Below are 7,560 nucleotides of genomic sequence, written 5' to 3' on the forward strand. Positions count from 1 at the left end.
TACTTAATAATTCGAATAAACTTTAAAAATTGCCATTATGAAGGGATCCTATTTACTCTTGGGTTCCTCGCAGTGGAAAATTATTAAATGCTCAAATTAGAATCAATCACAATTTTTTGAAATAGTTAAGTAGACACGTTTTTTTTTAATTTATAGTAACTTGATTTGTTTTATCAATCGTCGAACATAAATTCAGCCATTTTAGCAATTCTTCCGAAACAATAAACGAATTAAAGTAGCCAACAGAACGCTCATGATCTTGAATTCCATTTGATAGCTATCTCCGTTTATTATAATCCTTTACAAATCATGTAGATTGTTCATTTCCACTTCGTTTCGAAAATAGTATACAATAAAAACAAAATACCGAATCTTACATTTTTGAACATATTAACCAGGTGCGAGCTGGGTTTCACCATTTGGCATTTTTTTAGAAATAATATATAGTGGAAAATGATCTATCTTCAGGATTCTTCGCAAAATTTCTTTGTGTAATTGCAGGTCCGATTTTAACACAACATTCTAAAACTTATTCGTTATATTAGTACTTGGCCATAAATATTGATCACTTATATTCACTTGATAAAATATGTTATCGTTATTTTCTAAATCGATCATATTCTTTATAAATGTATAGTTCTTCAACGAATTTTGCAGTTTTTGCATTTCCTTTACAAGATTGTGTAGTTTGTACGGATCTTTCTTCTTCAGTTGAAGCTCGAATTGTAACTTCTGAGGTCGAAGTATTTTCATTGCCAGAATTACTTCGTAAACAAGAAAACATATCTTTTTGTTACTGCTTTTTTTTTCTTTTTTTCTCTTCTAATATTTTTTTTTTCTTTTTTTTTTGACACCCAGAGGGATATGTTCTTGCCATGAACATAAGATCGAACAATATTAAATATTTCATAGTATGAATTCTTACACACTATATGCAATCTTACTTAATAGGCGAGGTAAATGATGGTAAATTATTGCCTTAGGTTTGTAATATGTTGCATACTTGCATTAGACAATAATATATTCGTATATTTCCAAACCCGGTGATTTTTAAAGTTAAATTTCTTTTTCTCCTCTTTCTATTCCGCTATTATAGTTCAGAATATTATTTTAGTTCTTGATCATTTTGGGGGCCCTCAATCCCGGGGCCCTGGTGCATAGCATCCTCCGCACCCCCCAGAAGGCCGACCCTGTCGATCCAAGAAACACATTTTTGGAACTTTGTATCTCTGTCTGTCTGCGAACACAATAACTTAAAAAAGGCTTGAGTTAGTGGCATTAAATTGGTACATGGTCTTTAAATCAAACTTGCAGATTTTTGTCAAATTTTAAAAGAAATCCATCCAGACGGTTTTTGTCTATCTTGCCATTCGAGTGAAAGTGAACACGATAGCCACAAAATCTAAAGGGCTAGATAAATAAAATTAGGTACCCAGGTTTAGTGCCTAAAATGCTGATTCTTATTGAATTTTGTACCAAATCTGTTTGACTGCCTGTTGTTATGTACTTTCTCATGTGCGTAAACACAATAATTCAAAAACGAAATGATTTATATCAATGAGATTCAGTATGTGATCTTATGACTGTAACTGCAGTTCGGTGTCAAATTTTGATTTCAATTGGTATGAAAAAATTCTTCTCGGTAAGCTGGAAGGAAGAGGTAGGTTCAAACATCTAAATTACAATCTATCAGCCTAAATTGTTGATATTGGAAACAGTCAAAATTAGGGCTTGAAAATCACTTTTCAGTCCCTAACTTATAAGATATTGCAATTATCGAAAAACTTGAAATACAAAAATTGTTCGCCTTAATGAGACTCTAATTTGAATAACTGGATTTATTCTTCTATCTTCAATATTAAAGAACTTATAGCGAAATGAAAATTTTAACCCATCACCATTTTCACCACCTTTGAGCAAGATGGGTTATTTACGAACTCCTCCGAGATTTTTACATTTATAACAACATATTCAAAGTTAGTTAAAATCTAAACAAAAGTACTCTAGTTAACCTGTTCACAAGATAAGATGGGCAAACCATTACACACACACACACACATTCTAACACATGCGCGCACACACACAGCACGTACACACACGCACGTACACACACACACACACACAAACACGAAAAGCATGACATTAACGCGCGCACACTTTAACGGAACAGTATCTCATCTTATTTTGAGATGCATAATCCACACTTTTTTGAATAACAAATAATTTTGCTATTGTTATTTTTAAATATTTATTCCAATTACTTGTTATTTCAATCATATTATTAATTAAAAATTATTACTTAATATTAAATATCAAATTTATTAATTGTAATTAATACTTAATTTACTAATTTAAGTAACGTGTGATTGAATTAATTTATCTATTTCAGCTGACTTCTTAAATTAGATTTTTTTTAAAACTATTTATTTAATTTCTTTATTAAAATAAACCATTTTCTGAAAAATTTGAATTAAATATATATGTTCATTTCTTTAAATTGTTTACTTTAGTTCCATATTTTACCAACAGATGGCGCCAGCAGTAAACGAAATATATGCAAAGTTATGTCAGAAGCAATGAAAAATGATTTGTATGGAATAGTGCATCATCAAATGCTAATATCGGAAACTCAAGGTTACTCTCATGAATTGGAGCGGCGACTTCACACTTTCCAGTGAAGTCACCGCTCCGATAAATTTCAGCGATATGCAATTCAATGATACGATAATTCCAATAACCGGTCCGTTCACTTTTCAATCCATTCACAGATTGTTCGAGAGCTTCCATTGGACAGATCGTATCGATTGTTACTTTCCAGTGAAGTCACCGCTCCAGTAAATTCCAGTGATATCGTATCGATTGTTACTTTCCAGTGAAGTCACCGCTCCAGTAAATTCCAGTGATATCGTATCGATTGTTACTTTCCAGTGAAGTCACCGCTCCAGTAAATTCCAGTGATATCGTATCGATTGTTACTCTCTATCGTGATCCAAAACCTGTAATCGAAATATCACCAGCAAGATCGTATGAAGGATTTGAATCACACCCCTCTTTAAAAAGTATTGATCACTGGTATTTGTGACTTTTTGATATTGGTTACGTAATAACCGCTCGTAAAGTATTCGTCATCCTTAATCTCATTATAATTTCAATCGCAATGCACCATGGGAAACGAACTTTTGAATGAAGGGTGGTTTTGTGTTCTAGGGACCATGATTGGAGAAGAACTGAAGAAATTTTCCCGGAGTCTGTCATGAGAAGCATTGCAATAGGTAGTCTTACTATGGGAATCTACCTAAAAAAGACTAGATTCAACAAAAAAGCTAAATTCTTTTCAAGGATATTTCGATTTATTTCGTAGCTATTATTCTAGTAGCCTTATTTCAGGTCTACAATTTTATGCGAAGGATAAGAAATAAAACTTTTATTGGAGAGTAAGCATGAAAGTTTTTGAGAAACAATATTGCCATTGGTTTATGATCTAGAAGTTATTATCTTCTACTATTTAAAGAATTTTTACTGAACATTCAAATTCCAACCATACAATATAGGAGCACTTTTCTTCATTAACAATCCTTTATTTGAAAGCAATTAACTTTTTTTGTTCATCAATATCTTTAACATTGTTACACCAGCATTTAGTATCAACAAAATACTATAAATGGAATTTTTTCTATACAAAAATGCTGGAACATGAGATTCTTTTAATCCATAAAATTTATCTGGAACTAAGCAGATTTGCTTGTGTGACAAAATAACGCTCACAGTTGTAAGAAAAACATTTTAATATTTTAATAAAACTAATATTTACAAAAAAAAAAAAGAATTTTTAAAGAATTTCCTTAAATTATCGTTTGCGTTTTTTTCTAGAAATTGTTAAGTTGAGAGATTTCAATTAAATCGCTTACGCGATAAAAATGAATTTGTCATATCAATGATCTCATTTGAGAAATTTGAAAGATTTCATTCAAATAGTGAAATTTTAAGATGATGAAATTTATTTAGAATTTTACCCTTTGAATATCAGATAAAGATAAAATATCTTTTGAAATCTAAGTTTTCAAATGTATAAATCAATGAATAGTACTGATTTTTATTCTAAGGCATTTACTTTCTTAATTATCTCTTGATGATTCATGCATAAATTAAAACTAGAGAGAGTAATCTTTCCTTTACTCTTACGCATACTCTTTAATAGAGACGTTATCTCAGAGAATGCCTTGCATGGAACTGGTGTACAATAGTTACGACATATTAACCTTTAGTGTGAATTTAGTAGTTTTACTGAAGGAATTGGGTGATCCTTTGCAAGATATTTGGCGATTAAACCCTGCATGCGTTAATTGTATCCGAAAATCGAATCTGTGTTTTAAACGCGTTTTTCGCAACTGATTGAAACTGAAATGCGACACAGGACTACATTTGTAATCACAAAATCCCATACCAAATTTGATATATTTAATTATTTAATTCATTGCATTTTTGAGTTCTCGCGTTTATGTGTTTCTGAAAGTACAGATTGACATATAGTCTCCCCGTTGCTGGTTTTGGCTCAGAATTTGGTAGGTGTCTATATTATATATTTTAAATCAGTGTACCGAATCTTATCTATCTAGCCGTCTTCGCTTTGTAGTTATCTTGATAACTTATATTCAAACAGCCGGATATGCGGACTTCCTCTGAACAGATTTCACTTAAAATTTGATATATGTCTACAAATTTGGTGTAAAAACCGTATGTCAAATTTCTACCGTCTGGCTCTAAGTACTTTCGAGCTATCTTTGTCACAGATAGACAGACAAACGGATATTTTCCAATTTTTTTTTAAACTCAGAGAGATCTAAAACGTGGAGATCTGTCAAAATCTCGTGTTCCAGTTTTTTACGATTACTATATTTTCTCTATACTACGTATACGAGAAAGTAAAAAATATAAAGCAATGACATTTAATTAAACCAGTGGGAGTGGTCAATGCGAAACTTTTCTTTTGAAATTTTTTACCCTATTAGCACACAAATATTGTACAATATTGTACCAGAGGCTCTGCTACAATATTGTACCAGAGGCTCTGCTACCTGGGTAATAAAGGTGTAATGCCCGCACATAAAACCTTGGATCTTGTGTAAGGAATGCCACAAATGTTCAGATTTTTATGTGCAGAGTCTCAAGCATGAACGTTCTGTGCTTCGTAATATAGAAAAAGAAACCGAGTAACCAATTTCTTTTTTTCGATAGAATGAAATCAAAATTTGACACAAAATACAATTTTAGTAATATGATCACATCTGTGAATTCATTTAACAAGCTGCTTTTTTTTAGTTATTTTGCTTACATACACACGAAAGCATAGAATGACAGACTATCAAATATTTGCTCGTCTGTCAAATTTGTTAACAATAGATGCTGAAGTTGACCATCAAGTTTGATATATTCAGTTATACATATATGCGAAAGCTCAAACAGATAAACGGATAGCTCTTTGTTAGATCTGATTCAAAATCTGGTTAAAGTCTACATCTGAAACTAAACCAGTGTTCCGAATTCCATCCGTTTTGCTCTTTATGTTTTGCAAATTTTTGGACTTGCATTTGGGGAGCCGCACAGAAACACTTCCACTGGATGGATTTTGTTTAAAATTTGATAGATATTTAGAAAGTGTAATTTTTTTTTATAACAATAGATATCTAAGGAAGAATTTGGTGTAAAATCAACATACCAAATTTCATCTTTCTAGCTTAAAGCGGGTTTGAATTAATATATTCACAGACAGAAAGAATGAACAACAGATAAATATGTATAAATTCAAAAATTTTTTCTTCAAACTTGAGGAGGTCTAAGATGTGGAGATTGGTCAAAATCTCGAGTTCGAATTTTGAGACGATTCCACAACTTTCTTTTTGTATACTTTATATAAGAATCAACGGAAGTAACCTCTAGGAAATCTGCTCATAAGTTCTGTAGTAAAAGTGTTGTTCCCCTTACCTCGCATAAAATCGTGGAGCTTGCGCAATATCATGAACATCATCAGAGCACAGTTTTTTATTTTTGCTCATGTGTGCTTCGTAGTACAATAAAAAAATAATACTTGTGTATTAACTGCATGCTTTTGGTGAATAATAGCTATGAAAGATCGATCTTTGGAGTGAATTTAGTGTACAATCATTGGTGACTAGTCACTAACAACCAAAAGAACTGAATATATATTTTGGATGCTTTTTTTTTCATTGACATAGAACAACACACATCACAGATTTTTTTCGTTCTTTAGCAATCGCATCTGTTTGCTAGCAGAAGTACAGACCGATAAACAGCCAATTTTTCTCCGGATTTGATTCCAAATTTGATCCGCTCCTATGTTTTTGATGCAAAACCTGAGTACTAAATTTCATCTTAGCTATATACATTTTGTGATTTCGTATTAATACTCGAGCAGCAAAACAGACAGAGAACCTGAGATTCTTTCAAAATTTTAAAGAAATCAAAAATTTGCTATAAAGATAATATACCAAATTTTGTGGATCTAGCTCAAAGCTATTTTTAATTGTCTTATTCATAAGTAGACAGACGGAATGTCCCTAACTTCCTGGATTCAGCGGTATTTGGAACGCCAAGGTTCGTCAAGATCTTGAGTGCGAATTTTTCGCAATTACAATGTGTTTTATTTATATACGAAAATGTAAAAAGCAATGAAATATTTTTTTTAACTTCTAATTGCTAATTTTTTGCACTAAATATAAAGACATTTCACCGATACATTGGAACTACCATCTGAAAATGGTCATTTGATCGCTCGTGGTAAACCGACCGCTAGAGTTAAAACAACGAAGTAGATTCCTTTATTTCAATGTTATTCAGTTGAGCTCAATTTACATCAAAGATCTCTTCTAGGTACTAACATAAAAGTGAATTTTAATAGTGATAATATAAAGACAAAAGTTTAATTTTAACAAAGATGAACCAATAAAAAACAACTGTGCTCTTTTATAAAAATTGAATATTTTGCAGCAATATTACTACGAGGTTGGTTTTGCTTCTAATGACTTAAGAATCGGAAAAGGTGAACCTAACAATCTTCAATCATTTATCAGTTTCACATAGTACAAACTAAATAATATAGTCCTTCTAGTGCTAATTGCATGATGTATAATCATTTCCATTTTTAATACTTCATATGGCAGCAATTTGTATTTTGCTAGACCACGTGCTTGGCTCTAGTGTATCCTTCGAGAAATAATACTGGTTCTAGCCCTTCGATTCTAATGCTGGGCAGAAATGAAAAATTACTTCTCAGAAGAAAGTATGAATTGCGAAATAATTAAAATATAAATAAACACTGAGTGTATTCGTCAATATTCTGTAACCAAAGACAGATTGATTTTTCTTTATTTGAAGAAAAACATAAAAATAAATGACAATTTTTGCATTTCAACCAATCAGAAACTGGTGCGAGTAGCGCGTATGTCAAGTTGTTAATGCGCTGTTTTCGCAATGGAACGAGGAATAATTCTCAGTTACCTGAAGTAGAAAAATGTCTATTCTGTTTTATACCTAAAATTCAAT

This window comes from Argiope bruennichi, chromosome 6 (assembly GCF_947563725.1).
Source record: "Argiope bruennichi chromosome 6, qqArgBrue1.1, whole genome shotgun sequence".
Taxonomy (NCBI): Eukaryota; Metazoa; Arthropoda; class Arachnida; order Araneae; family Araneidae; genus Argiope; species Argiope bruennichi.